This window comes from Nymphaea colorata, chromosome 8 (assembly GCF_008831285.2).
Source record: "Nymphaea colorata isolate Beijing-Zhang1983 chromosome 8, ASM883128v2, whole genome shotgun sequence".
Classification (NCBI taxonomy): Eukaryota; Viridiplantae; Streptophyta; class Magnoliopsida; order Nymphaeales; family Nymphaeaceae; genus Nymphaea; species Nymphaea colorata.
In genome coordinates, this window is record NC_045145.1 from 10,065,232 (window position 1) to 10,081,316 (window position 16,085).

Sequence of the window (16,085 nt, forward strand, 5' to 3'; positions counted from 1 at the left end):
ACTACAAAACATAAAAATTGATCACTGATCCAATTTGAGTACCTCTATGGGATAGACCTCAACAGAAAACTAAAGAGTAACGGCAGTAGGTGATTGCGTTCAGTGGTTCCTCATATAAAATTATTGACTCTAGAGATATGGTAATATGGGAGAAGACAAAATTGTTTGAAGCATGGATAGAACTGGAAGCACTCCTTGTTTCAATGAGAGAAGGATGGGTTATTCACATTTCATTTGATGGTCAGAGGCGAATTGAAAGCTAAGTAGTGGTAATTCTAAAGATCCCTCGAGGGAAAAATAGAGATGTCTCCTACGTTACCCGTAATATGTGGAATGTAAGTAGCGACGTAATTTCATAGAGTCATTCGGTCTGAGTGCTACATGAAGAACATAAGCCAGATGACAGAATGGGGAGACCTAGGATGTAGAAGATCATAGCATGAGTGAGTCGGTAGATTTGGATTCCTATATATCCACTCATTTGGTACTTCATTATACGATTCATATAAGATCCATCGGTCTAGATATCATCATCTACATATAGAAAGTCGTATCCTGTGGAAGAAACCTGTACAGTTTGGGAAGGGGTTTTGATTGATAAAAAAGAAGAATCTACTTCAACTGATATGCCCTTAGGCATGGCCATACATGACACAGAAATAACACTTGGAAAGGGTGAACAATTAGCTAGAGCAGCAGGTGCTTTAGCGAAACTAATTGCAAAAGAGGGTAAATTGGCCACATTAAGATTACCATCTGGAGGGTAAATCGGCCACATCTGCCCCTACTCTGACTCAATTAATAGTCATATCATATTTCGTTTTAGCCTTCATCATAAACTCTTCTTTCTGACTCTCCTTTTCTTTGCACTGAGACCGAGAGATAATTATTTATTTGTTATATCCCTTGTTATAAGAGGCCAACCCCATAACACTAACAATCACAATAAAGAAGTCAAACAATTTTGTGGAATTTATTATAATTATATGAGTTTAGTACATAGTACATAGCGAAAATAGGTCACTATGAACCACACAGCAGAAATGTTGCTTGATTTATTTATTTAGATTAGATTTTTGTGAAGGAAAGAAATTAGAATGGAATCATCATATGAGTAAAATGTGACTGAATAGAACAGAACAATACCCAGCCAAGAGGTTGGGTATTGTTCCTTCAATGACTCATATACAATGACATCAAAGTATTATCCATTTGTAGATGGAGCTTCGACAACAGCTAGGTCTAGAGGGAAGTTGTGAGCATTACGTTCATGCATAACTTCCATACCAAGGTTAGCATGATTTATGACATCAGCCCAAGTGTTAATAACATGACCTTGACTGTTAACTACAAATTGATTGAAATTGAATCCATTTAGGTTGAATGCCATAGTGTTGATACCTAAAGCGGTGAACCAGATACCTACAACAAGCCAAGCAGCTAGGAAGAAGTGTAAGGAACGAGAGTTGTTGAAAGTAGCATATTGGAAGATCAATCGGCCAAAATAACCATGAGTAGCTACGATATTATAGGTTTCTTCCTGTTGACCGAATCTGTAACCTTCATTAGCAGACTCATTTTCAGTAGTTTCCCTGATCAAACTAGAGGTTACCAAGGAACTATGCATAGGACTGAATAGAGAGCCGCCGAATACACCAGCCACAGCTATCATGTGGAATGGATGCATAAGGATGTTGTGTTCAGCCTGGTATACAATCATGAAGTTGAAAGTACAAGATATTCCTAGAGTCATACCATTAGAGAAGCTTCCTTGACCAATAGGGTAGACCAAGAAAACAACAGTAGCAGCTGTAACAGGAGTTGAATACGCAACAACAATCCAAGGGCGCATACCCAGCCGGAAGCTAAGCTCCCACTCACGACCCATATAACAAGATACACCAAGTAAGAAGTGTAGAACAATTAGTTCATAAGGACTGCCATTGTGTAACCATTCATCAATGGATGATGCTTCCCATATCAGGTAAAAATGCAACCCGATAGCCATAAAAGTAGGAACAATGGCAACAGAAATAATATTATTTTCATAAAGTAGAGAACCAAAAACAGGTTCATGAATACCATCAATATCTATTGGAGGAGCCGTAATGAAGGGGATAATAAATACAGAAGTAGCGTTCAATAGGGTAGGGATCATCAAAACACCGAACCATCCAATGCAAAGATGATTTTCAGTGCTGGTTACCTAGTTGCAGAAGCGACCCTATAGGCTTGTGCTTTTGCATCTCTCTAAAATTGTAGTCATGGTAAGATCTTGGTTTATTCAATCATCAGAAGCTCCCAAGCACATAGATTATCTATAAATAGATAATGGAAAGTTTGTTATTCAACAGTATAACATGCTTTATATGCCTGTGTCAACCAATCAATATCAACTGACTTCTTTCTATATGGAAAGATCCATCTGAGCAATCTATGAATGAAGTGGTATAGAATACATATTCTATACCATATGATAGATGGTTTATTGTAATTTCATTGAATAAAATTATGTATTACCGTACGGTAGTGAGTTGCCCGGGACTCGAACCCAGAACCAGTCAGATGGAGTAGATAATCTTCTTGTTTCCCAATAGGAGAAAAGGATCCCTCCCCAAACTGTGCTTGCATTTTTCATTGCACACAACTTTCTCTGTGTATACATCTAAAACAAAGTTCCTTAGAAAATAGAACTCTAAGAAACTTGAATACTCAGTTGATTCAACCACTAGTACATGAAATGAGCATTTCATTAATAGATGAGATATTCAATTTTTCAATTTGTTTGTATATTTATCATGGAATCTCGTCATTAGCATTAGTTTGCCATTAGCATTAGTTTTATGATTTCCATTTATCCCGCGTCCAATTATGAATGGGGGACCAGACCATGGATATAGATAATATCCAAATACCAAATCTGTTCACTATGTAAATGGGTTCTTCGAAAGATGAAAGATACAATTTCATGTTCCTCTATAAGGAACTCTTCCAATAGTTTTGAACCAATCTCTTACAGATTGCGTGTACCATACTTTTATGTTTACGAGCTAGAGTTCTAGCACACAAAAGTCAAAGTATATACTTTATTTGACACAAAGTGTGTTTTTTTTTTTTGAGGATCCACTGTGATAATGAGAGAGATTTTTGCATATCCACCCGAATCGAGTAATAATATCAGAATCCGATGAATCGGCCAGACTGACTAACTAATAGGATACCCTGATACGTTACAGGAATTTGCTTTAACCAACGATCCAATCAGAGAAAAAATTGGGACTATTGTATCGAATCTCTTAATAGCAGTATCGATCATAAATGAAATTTCTAGCATATGACTCCTTATCACCTAAGGCGTTAGTCGTACACCTGAAATATAGCCCATAAAAGAGAAAGAATGATTGGATAATTCATTTATATAGATCCTACCCAGTTGAGACCATAAGTGAAAATGACATTGCCAGAAATTGACAGGTAATATTTCCATTTCTTCATCAGTAAATTAGTACACATTGAAGCCATAATTGATTTTCTTTGATACCTAACATAATGCATCAAAGGTTCCTTGAAGAACCAGAGGGGACAGGGTCCTTTGAGAATCATTACGAGGCGTCACTGCAAGATGTTATATTTTTCCATAAAAATGTGTCCTCTCAAGAAAGGCTAGAGAAGATATTGACTGTAAATGAGAGGATTGTTTATGAAGGAAAACTAATGTGGATTTGCATTCATATACATGAGAATTATACAAGAACAAGAATAATCTTTGATTTTCCTTTGAAAAAATGGAAATGGATTTATTTGAAGTAATAAGGCTATTCAAGTTATGATGCTTGTGTAGAAAACATCTCAATAAATGCAAAGAAGGAGCATATCATATCCGAGTGCTGAGAGTTTGAAGCAAGATTTCCAGATGGATTGGGTAGGGTTTTAGTATATCTAAAACATAATATAAATGTGCTAATTTGTCCTCTAAAATGGGAAATATTGAATGAATAGGTCATAAATTCTGATACTATTATTTTGTCTCTTTCTAGGGAAGATACTAATCACACTAAGAATGGAATTTCCATAATTCTTGCAACACCCCCTGGTATCGTTTAAGAATAAAAACTCCTGTTGGGCCCAACGAACCTAGAATCATTAACCGAAATGGTCAAATGATTTTGTTGATGCAGTTGATTAATTAAGCATTTCACAATTAGTGAACTAGATTTATTATCATCGTCAGAACCTAAATTTTCTGTGGGTTCATAAAAAATCGAACTATTTAAACCATGATCATGAGCAAGTGCATAGATATACTCCCGAAAAAGAAGTGGATATAAGAAGCATTGTTTATGGTATCTATCTATTTCTAAATAGCCTTACAATTCGTATTACAATTTATCCATTTGTTTGCAATGAAACTTGAACTGCATGCGGGGGAGGATTTCTTGGGTTATTAAATATTCAATACATAGTGTGATATGGTCCTAACAAGGTATATCGTAAAAACTGATATACCTAGAGACAAGACATCTAATCAACACATCCTCTCTTTTTCCATCCAACTCATTCGTGTTTGGTATAGTTACAAGAGATTATGTATTAGAAATCCTTTATTTTTGCGACCCGATCGCTCTTCTGACTTTGGAATGAGTTATATTTATTAGTACATTGTTTCTTATACACATTCGGTTACACTCCAGTAACTAATAGAGAACAATGAATAGTTAGGATTTTTTTTAGAAGGAATCAATTATCCACTCACAGAAGAGCCCTTTCCTGCATCAGGCAATAATATATTTTTAACGTCTAATTAGATCAGGTATTTGATCGTATTTAGATAAGAAAGGAAACTTGTTACTTTTGGTTTTTCCTTATAATTGGAGCCATATAGCTCTTTCCATTTATTCACTTGACCCAACTGTGAATGAATTTTGAACTGATCTAGATAAGAATCAAGAGGACATTTTTTTTTACCGATCTGATATGTCTAGATAAGAATGAAGTATTCTCAAAGTTATCGATTGATACAACATGCTGTTTTTTCCATTCATTCCCTTTTAGGATCAGTCATGGTCTTACAAACTCTACCGACGGTATGGACGAATCCGCTTCATCCAAATGTGTAAAAGATCATAGCCACACTTATAAGCTGAGTACTCTACCGTTGAGTGAGCAACCCAGATAAGGATCTAATTACAATTGGAATAAAAATCAAGAGATTTGATTACCAGAACCAGTCAAGTCAAAACATTGAACCAACATAAGAATAAGAATAACAAAAAATTTAGAAGAAACTATGATTCTAAAAAATCTATACAATAAAGAAGAGCAGATTCACAGATAAGTATAGCTTTAGTAAATAAAAAATGTACTTCCTATGGCACAGACGATCCCTCAAACCAATCCTTTGAATGAAGTAAAAAACCAAACCTATGAAACCGCAAGAATAGATCGATTTATCTACGATCGAATTCTATTGTATTCTATTCGTTCAAGAGACCATCGTCAATCAAAAGAAATATTGGGAAATCAAATGAAACAAACTACAATAAATAAACTAAATATAAATAAAATAAGGCCTTGTGTTAGATTGACACTACAAGAAATGAAAATGAAGTGAAGTAAAGAAGAAGTAGGTAAAAAAGAATATCATATTTATTCACTATCACTATAGGCCCCAAGATTGACGTCTTGTTTCTTGAGGTGAGGGAGTCCCAAGGAAAACCATCAGATTAATGGCAATCCCATAATTTCATGGATTTCAGTTATTACATATAATATAATCCTTTTTCTATCCCTCTCATATTCATATAAATATAAAAAGACAAAGAAATTCTTTGTCATTCTTTGTTCTTACATTATCTCAAACCATATAGGAACAATAGCAAATAGGTATGAATATAGCAAGAGAGTGGCAAAGAAACAATTAAACAAAACTAGAACTAGCTACTATGCCGGTCCATCTTTTGATTTCATCATTTTGATTAACTCAAAGTTCCTTATATACCTCTGCCTTTTTTGAAATATCATGAACAGTTCCCATGGGTTGAGCTCCTTTTTCAAGGAAACATAGAATAGCAAGAACATTTAAATAAGCTTGATTCTTTATTAGGTCGTAAAAGCCTACTTTCCAAAGTTATCTTCTCTCTATTCGGGATCTGACATCAATTGCAATGATTTGAAAGGTGGCTCATTGGGATAGATCAATGGGCAATACCCCCCCTGGAAACGTATAGGAAGTTTTCTCCTCATACAGCTCGAGAAAGAATGATTAAAATTTATGGATATAAATCTATAGCAAATGGATCCTTCAAATCATCAATTAAATTATGATTGAAGTCATCTTTTTTCCTTCTTCCTTCCTATAAAAATAAAAATATCATTCGTCCTCATAACTCAAGTTGGGTAATTCTCAAAGGACTAAAAAAGAAATCTTTAAAAATTTCTTAAATAAATATTTATTGAGTAGTCTATAACCCCTTTTTTGTCTTGTCTGGAATATATTTCCATTTCTTACTTATTATGATCCAATCCACTTGATTAAGACAATCATTGAAAATGGTGTTTTCTTGTTTTCGAATCACTTATCCTTGAATCATTAGGTTTTGACATTACTTCGGTGATCTTTAATCTTTTGGAACGGCAGCAACATACCTTTTGGCTATTTCTTTAAGTCGAAGAATCATATGAACGATTCAATTCCATTAATTCCCCTGTGATACACTTCTTTATCATCAAAATAGTCTCACCAATTACAACAAACTTTTTTATTGAAAAGATAGTCCAATTTGACCTTTTCTATATCGAAGATGTACTTATGAAGTCACTCCAAATTATTAATTGGCACCAACCCTAGATCCTGCCTCTGATAATCATTTATTCTCGAGGTCCATCATGTACTATTTTATTTACATTACAACCTCACATCATGGAGTAATGGTGAAACAGAACAAAATATATCGAGCCAAGAGCATCCTCATTGAAGATGATGGATGTCAAAATCCACAGCCGATCATGTCATTCAAGTCGCACGTTGCCTTCTACCATAACAAAAATTCCTATAATTCAGAATTAGTACGGGATTGATTCAATATGGAATTAAATCATGAATAGTCATTGATTGATCTTTTATTATATCTTTTAATATTCTCCATGGATGCATATGTATATCTAACAAGTATCTAGTTTGCCTCCTGATTATAGGGTATGAATCATTTATTTCTCCATTTATAAGAAAGACGAATAAACAAGAAGTTAGTTAACAGTTTGACCATTTGTGACGATCAGTGATGAATGAAATGAGCCAATTCTTGCTCAAATGACTAAGCTAAACTAAAGATCTTTAATTGGATTTCCAATACCGGAAAAGAATGAGTTAGTAACTGATTAAGCCATTCCAATGAACCGGAAAGGGCCAAAGTGGTTTGATAGTAAATGATAAATTAACAAATCTCAAACTTCATCGAGTATCAAAGATTCATTAAAAATGGTTTCACAAAAAAAAATCTCGTACTTTGCCATCATTTCTATTGGTGGAAAGCAGTTCTTCCATAAAGACTGAATTTGATCTCTAAATCAATCAGCAAGTCTGTGCAATCACTACGAATAACTGTAATTACAGATATCTCCTAGACATCAATTTGATCATTTTGATCATCATAATAACATGAAATTTAATTTTGCTTTTCCTTAAATCACCAACTGTCTAAACCAGATAAATGGGACGAGAAACAAAATCTAAAATTAATTTCATTTCTTTGTTCATGAGCATCAAACATAATAAGAAATATAGTAAAAGTAAAAAAATGAATAAAAAAAGACACAGTAAAGTAAATAAGATAAAGTGAACATCCTTGATTCATTCTTGAATCTGATTGAGAATATCAAAATCAAAGCAGCATGATCTTTTGGTGTCCATCGGGTAATGTTATATATACAGCTGTTACCGTAGGTAATCGTGGATATTTTAAGGCATCACATAAATTTATGACCAAAACCAAAGATTGTTTGTTGTTTGCTCTTACTGAAATATAATAATAACAATACAAAAGGGTGGCATGCTTCTTTTCGGCATATTCTGATTTTTTGCTTCTAGAGTCGTTCGATAAAGTCAAGTAAATTAAATCCACGATTCTGCCTACCAATGGATTTACAATTCCATTATTCATCAGTTCATTAGAACCATATGCAAATTGGGTACAATACAATGCATCTATTCCTATTGAACTTGATTGTTTGTTGATGAAAATCGGGAATAGCCACATATATTTCAATTGATACCTTCCATTGTTGACCAGCACATCAAATATCTAAAAAACATTTCATATGGATTATGAATCATGCATACCCGGTCAACGAACAAAAGAATCTTCATTTCTTATAAGTTGTATAAGCTACGTGCTATACCAGTACCAGACACGTATAAGTGCAAAACAAAACAGGTCCAGACCCGTTTTTTATTCCCATCTTTTCATATGAGTCCAGTCTTAGGAATTCGAATCCCGTTGATGGAATTGGTACCATGAACTTCATTAGAATCCAAATAAAATGAATTCTAAATTGGGATAATTATTAAATGAGATACGATTGTCATATCTGCTTTACCATTAATTAAAAGTTAGAATATAGAAGAGGGCTCTTTCACATTTCGACTCAGAATGGATCATGCAGGAATCAAAATTTTTTGGATTCAAGCATAAAGTTTCTTTTGACTAACTAGCTCCAATATGAACTGTACAGACATAGACAAAATAATCCAATCTTGAATTAAATCAAAAAAATATCTTTTCGGTGGATCTATGTCTATTCTCCACATGCCTATACTAAAATCATAGATTTTTCATACGTGTGTCAGTAATTGAAAGTGAATTCTGTGTTTAGGAAACAGAATAGAAAGGTAAAGTCTAATTCAGGAAAGAATCATTAACATTAAAAAGCAAACTAGCAAGAAAAAAACTAGAAATAAAGAATAGATTATGATTACATTGTATCCAATATGAACCTCCTAAATAGAAATTTAGATGATTAAAGAAAACAAATAATATTTGTTAAGTTAAGATGGAATTAATCTGGGACGGCAGGATTCAAACCTCTGAGTAACAAGACCAAAACCGGTTGCCTTACCGCTTGGCCATGCCCCTTTTATGTTTCTATTCAAACACGATACATTAATATTGGTATCGGGTGTTCGTCAATTCCAGCCCAATATCTATGGAAGAAAGAAGTTGTTGCTGAGATTCGACACATGTAGATCTGGAATAAAACTAAATTCATTGATCATTACATATAATTAAATTAATATAATTAAGATATTGTATGAAAGTATGATTCCGTATAATTCAATTTGACAATTGAAGGATCTTTGATTGGAGGAATTCAAATAAAGAAGGACTTTTTTACCTACCCTCTTTCTTGATTTTTCCCTTCAAGAAATAACTCAATAAAAATGATTTTATTCTAAGAAAAAAATATTTGTTATGCCTAATATCTTTAGTTTAATCTATATCTGTCTTAATTCTGCCCTTCAGCCGAGTGGTTTTTTCTTCGCAAAATTGCCTAAGGCTTATGCCTTTTGAACCCAATCATGGATTTTATGCAGGTCATACCTGTGCTCTTTTTTCTCTTAGCCTTTGTGTGGCAAGCTGGTGTAAGATTCTAGCAAGGTTCATGACTTATTTAAAGAAATATATATTTTACCAAGAAAGATGAGATAAGTAGTGAATTATGACAAGAACCCTCGATTCAAACATTGAACATTCTTCAATAGACTCCTTGAATCCAAATCACCTCATTTCCTCATTTTGACCCTCCATCCATGGAGCGCATACAGTATTCTGAGCCACCGCAATGCAATATTAACAAATCGCATTGTAGGTATAATGAGATTATTTTGGTAATGAAGGCATTAGAACCTTATTTTATTACAATATAAATGAATTGAATTCCTGTTAATTCCTTTCTTTTCTAAAAATGACTTCGTTTCTTGGTCTCAAAAAATGAGATGGTACAAAGGTTGAGAATCTATTCCCTTTTTCTCCCCAAACAGGTCTTGGAGATTTGTAATGCTTACTCTCAAACTGTTCGTTTATACGGTGGTGATATTCTTTGTTTCGCTCTTCATCTTTGGATTCCTATCTATGACCCAAGACGTAATCGTGGACGTGAAGAATAAAGAATAATAGATTTTTTTCTTTCCTTTTTTGGTTGGGTTTCTAAATCCATCTTCTTAACTTTAAATTTTATCTATTCCATACATTTCATTTATTTAAATGAAATCATCAATCCAACCAAACCAAAGGGACTCGGGGTTTATACAATGAGAAAGATAAATATCAAATGAGCGTAGGAAATGGAGAGAGAGGGATTTGAACCCTCTGTATGAATAGATCATACAACAGATTAGCAATCTGCCGCTTTAGTCCACTCAGCCATCTCTCCAAATTGAAAAAAAAAGAAAGAATAATTCATATGTGACACAACGTGTAAAATAAAGATTAATATTTCTTTTCTTTATTATAGAGATATATATGAATTGTATAAGAAATCTTATTTACACAACCATTCAAATCAGGTATCCCTAAAGGAAAAAAGTTAAAAAAGATCCCTCCTTGATTTTATTTTGTTTGAAAGGTTCTTTTTTTGTTCTCCCAGCCTGGCTAGGCACTGGCCAGGCCATTACCCCCCTTTTCAACCTAACCTAAAATGAGAAATTGGAAAACTCAATATGTTATTGAGTTGAAGCAGCAACAAGAGCTATTTCGATTTCTATGATATGAAGGAAATTTATTATATTGTTATTTCCCTATTTTTCCTTTGATTTATCATTTTTTTTTATTGGAATGGGAAAAGCGTATGTATCTTCCCTCAAGTACTCAAGAGACAAGCTTTGTTTTGTTTAAATAAATGCTTGACTTGAGCCAAAAAAAATGGAACTATAACTTAACTATATATATATATTATTGCACAAAACTTATTTTTCTGTTCCAACCTCGCTGACTCTATCGGACCTCTGAGTAATGACTTCTACAGCAAAACAAAAAGGTTTTTTATTTATCCTCTTGCCCTATTTCATCAAGTATCCCTAGAGACAAGGCATGTCAGCACTCTGATATTCACAATATATTGATCACGCCTCATCTCCTTGTTTGACAAATGGGTCATTCCTATACAATAATCACAATGTAGAGGGTATAGTTTAGTGGTAAAAGTGTGATTTGTTCTATTACCAACTGAAATAGTTAAGGGTTCTTTTGGCTTGATACATTCATATTCCAATCAAAAACTTTCTTTCTTATAAGGGTTTAACGCTTTCCTATCAATGCCACAATTGGAGAAGAATGTAATTTTTGAGATTTGCATCCAAAAACTGGGATTATGGAATTGCGAAGCATAATTTTTTGAGTTTTCCAATTAGAATTAGATAAGTATCAGTAAAAGATTCATGGATGAAGATACAAAATTGTATTTCTAATTGTAAGTAGATCTTTGATTTTTTGTAAAGGGCAGATTGAAGCCAAATAGCTATTAAACGATGACTTTGGTTTACTAGGGCCATCGGCATATATTGTTTCAGCTCGGTAGAAATAAGATTCTTTTCCTAAGGATTCATGTCTGTAGAAATAGGGAACAAAGTAACTAGAAGGGTTTTTATAATACCCCTACTCTAGAGGGATCATCTATAAAGCAAGTAGCTTGGGATACATTCAGACAAAAAAGCTGACATAGATGTTATGGATCAAATTTTTCTTATTCTGATTTGCTATGACTTCCTTCTTTTATTTCCGTACCTTTCCATACTAATATATACATCGTCAATTTTTTCGTTGAGGTTACTTTACGCCCTAAATCGGGGAATCTATCCTTTATTCCATAAAGGAGCCAAATGAAACCAAAGTTTCATGTTTGGTTTTGAATTAGAGACGTTAATAGTGATGAATCAATGTCGACTATAACCCCTAGCCTTCCAAGCTAATGATACAGGTTCGATTCCCGCTACTTGCTCGATATGAATCATAACACATCCATCATTGATTTGAATATGCGTCTTTATTCCCTAAGACGCATACAATCTGATTGTTTCTGTTTTTATCCAAACAGAGAATGGAAAGGAGGAATAAAAAGGAAGAGAATCGGGACGAGAAGCATCCATTGTCTAATGGATAAAACAGAGGTCTTTTAAACCTTTGGTATTGGTTCAAATCCTATTGGACACAATTTATTTACATCTATTTTGTTTGGATTGCTATTCCAAGAAACATATTTGGAATTATTCGAATCAGAGCCATTTCTTTTCTCAACAATTTATGTCGTACTAAGAGACTCTACCAATGAAATAACCAATTTCTTTATGTTTTTTCCTGAAGTAGAAATAGTTCCATCTGCTCCTGAATAGCCTCTTTCAAAAGGGCTTCTGCTTGCTTGGTGAATACCTTGGTAGAAGATATGATTTCTTGTAACTGAGGCTTATTTTTTCTTAAATGGGTACATAACTGACCGATAAATTTCTTTACCTGTCCAATTTTTAATTGATCAAGATATCCATTCGTTTCGGTATAAATAGTAACTATCTGTTCATCCATGGCGAGAGGGGATGATTGGGATTGTTTGAGCAACTCCCGTAATCGTTGACCTCTTGCCAATTGATTCTCAGTAGCTTTATCTAGATCAGAAGCAAATTGTACAAAGGCTTCTAACTCTGCAAATTGAGCCAATTCTAGTTTTAATTTGCCAGCTACTTGTTTCATGGCTTTAATTTGAGCTGTGGATCTGACTCTGGAGATGGAAATACCCACATTAATAGCTGGACAGGTTCCAGCATGGAATAAATCTGTGGGTAAGAAGATTTTCCCATCTGTAGTGGAAATGACATTAGTGGGAATATAAGCCAAAACGTCCCCAGATTGAGTCTCAACTATTGGTAAAGCAGTCATACTTCCTTCGCCTAAACGAGAACTTAGTTTAGCGGCTCTTTCCAAAAGGTGGGAATGCAAATAAAAAATGTCTCCTGGATAAGCTTCGTGACTAGGTAGTCTTCTTAATAGAAGGGGCATTTGGCGATAAGCTTGTGCTTGTTTGGGGAGATCATCGTAAATTATTAAGGTATGTCATTGACGGTACATAAAATATTCAGCCAGAGCGGCTCCTGTATAAGGAGCGAGGCATTGTAATGTAGTAGGCGAATCCACAATTTCTGCTACCACAATGGTGTATTCCATTGCTCCCTGTTCCTGGAAAGTAGTCAATACCTGAGCCACAAAAGACGCTTTTTAACCAATAGCTACATAAACGCATATTACATTTTGACCTTTCTAATTGAGAATAGTATCTGTAGCTACTGCTGTTTTACCGGTCAGTCTGTCCCCAATAATTAATTCTCGCTGACCGCATTCTATAGGGATCATCGAATCAATAGCAATAAGCCCCATTTGAAGAGGCTCACATACGGAACGTCTCGAAATAATACCTGGAGGGGGTGACTCAATTAACCGATATTCAAAAGCTAAAATTTTACCCCTCCCATCAATAGGTTTAGCTAGGGAATTTATAACACGACCCAAATAAGCCTCACTCACCAGTATATGAGCAATTCGTCCTATTGCTTTCACGGAACTACCCTCTTGTATCATCAAACTGCCACCCATTAATACAACACCAACATTATTTGGTTCCAAATTCAGAGCAATACCTATCCTACCCTCTTCAAACTCTACTAATTCACTTGCCATTACTTCATCAAGACCATGAATAAGAGCAATTCCATCACCCACTTGAAGTACGATACCAGTGTTCACAATCTTTACTTCTCTATTATATTGCTCAATCCATTCACGGATAATATTACTAATTTCTTTGGCTCAAATGGTTTCCATTAGTATCTCCTAATTCTTTCTAGGAAGCAAAAAAGGAGAAAAATAATACCTATCCTATAGTAGAAGGACTAATCGGTTATTTCTTTCATGGCCCCAAGTATGCCAATATTAGCACCGATGGTGCGTAAATGTAAACTTGTCGTTCAAACATTTATTCAGAGTTCCTAGAACCCCTTGTAAGGCTTGTTGGAAAACTCGTTGTTGGGCCTGATTAATCACACTTTGTTGTTCGAAATGAATCCTTTCATTTTTGTAATTTTCTAATTATTCCAAATTCTGGTAAGCGGCATTAATCAAGTTTATCTTTTCTTGTTCTATCTCAGAGTATCCATTCACTCGAAACTATTCCGCTTCCCTTCGCATTTTCCATAAGTGAGCCCATGCTATTTCAAGCTGCTCAACGGCTCCTCCACATAGTTCTTCTAAATTGCAAATAGTACTCAAAATCCTCTGCTTTCCATTATCTAATAAATCATTTAATGAAAGTAGATTATCTCCCCATCAATTCCACAACTTCCACGATCTCTTCTCGAGCCGAACATGAATCATTTGATTCATTTGGGTCTCACGCTCAATTAAATTACTTATACTTATGGGGCATTCCCATATCTCTTTCTTAATGAACCTACCCTCTCTTCTCTGTTTGTATTCCAGGATATAAAAACTGACACAAGAAAACCCAGAATCTCTAGAGGGCTCTTCTAACCAGACCAACAAAACTTGTAATTGTCAGCAAAGTCGTTTCTTTTATTTCTTCACATATGAAAGAATTGTTTCTCATTTTATACACATAGGTCGTCGATTTAGCATTAGATAAAAAGGAAGGGGCGAGGTACCCATTTTTCCGGTCAATGGTTCAAATCATTTTATTGATATGAGTGTTCTATATCAAATAAATTCCCAACAAAATGATTTATGCATTTCGCAACCATCTTATCTTGTACTAATGCAATGGTAGAAAGAGTATTGTGTTGTGCTTAGACTTCAAAGAGTTCAGCTTTAACCATGTTAACTAAATGGTCTCACATTATTGGTTAATAGAGAATCCAATTTACCAATGAGTCACGAAATGCTATGGTTCTTGCATAGGACTTATTGATTTATTCAGAAGTAATTCGTTGAAATCATGCACCTTTCTCTATTATTAGATTACAATAGCAAAATATAAAGTGCAGCTGGTTGGTTCCAGCCTATTCTTGAAATACACAACTCACACACACTACCTTTCCAAAAAAGATCAATACACCAAGCGCTACACTTAGATTTACTAGATTTGTTGCTAAAATATCGGTACTAAACCTGAAATTCTCGGCGGATGGCCAATGACCCAGAAAAATGAAAGAGTCGATTAGATTTTTCATATGCTTTCCTCTTATCTTGTGGATAGGAATAGGACTAACAAAATAAAAAAAAGATTTCCTTTTTTGTATCACTTCACTTCTTATTTAGATCCCCGATAAGATACTTATTAATTCCCAAGTCTCATGTCAATTGTGACATACCCTCCAAACATAAATAAAGAAGGGAAAATGCTCATTCATTGAACTAAGGGCAGGAAAGAAGAGTGAGTGGAAGCAGATCCACTAATTCCTCAAATCAGTACTTCCCCGGAGTATTCGATCAAGGAAGAAGTGATTGTAGGAGTTAAGTGTTGAGTTGATATAATTTGAAGAAGCAAAGTGGCAGGGCCAAAGCAAGAAAAGAAGTATGTATTTTTCACATTTTCACATTTCTAGGATTACACAAAGGGATTAGCAAATAAAAGTGCTAATGCCACGACCATTCCGTAAATTGTTAAAGCTTCCATAAAAGCCAGACTAAGCAATAAAGTACCTCGTATTTTACCCTCTGCTTTTGGTTGTCTAGCAATACCTTCTATGTCTTGGCCGGTAGCAGTACCTTGACCAACTCTGGGTCTAATAGAAGCAACTACTATGGCCAATCCAGCAGCAATAATGGAGGCAGCAGAAATTAGGGGATTCATGGTAAGCTCCTCACAACAAGAAATGAAGAAATGGTTAATGATATAATCAAATAAACCAATGAATTCTTATATATAATTAACGTTATTATTAATATTATATATTTATATTATATATTAATTAGTTACATTACTTATTATTTCATATTCCATCACTAAGTTCCATACAACTAAACTAAGAACTCCGAACCCAATTTGAGTTAAGAAGTGATGATATTTGATATTACTGAATTATCAAAACTACT

At 34.3% G+C, this 16,085-nt stretch overlaps 1 non-coding gene and 2 pseudogenes across 1 annotated transcript; all 3 read right to left on the bottom strand.

Moving 5' to 3' along the window:
- Positions 1-1,204: 1,204 nt before the first annotated feature.
- On the bottom strand, positions 1,205-2,278 carry LOC126410321 (photosystem II protein D1-like; annotated as a pseudogene).
- Positions 2,279-10,340: 8,062 nt separating this feature from the next.
- TRNAS-GCU (transfer RNA serine (anticodon GCU)) lies at positions 10,341-10,428 on the bottom strand. Its single transcript has one exon. It is a non-coding gene; the product is annotated as a tRNA-Ser (tRNA).
- Positions 10,429-12,335: 1,907 nt separating this feature from the next.
- LOC126410307 (ATP synthase subunit alpha, chloroplastic-like) lies at positions 12,336-13,859 on the bottom strand (annotated as a pseudogene).
- Between the last annotated feature and the right edge of the window lie 2,226 nt (positions 13,860-16,085).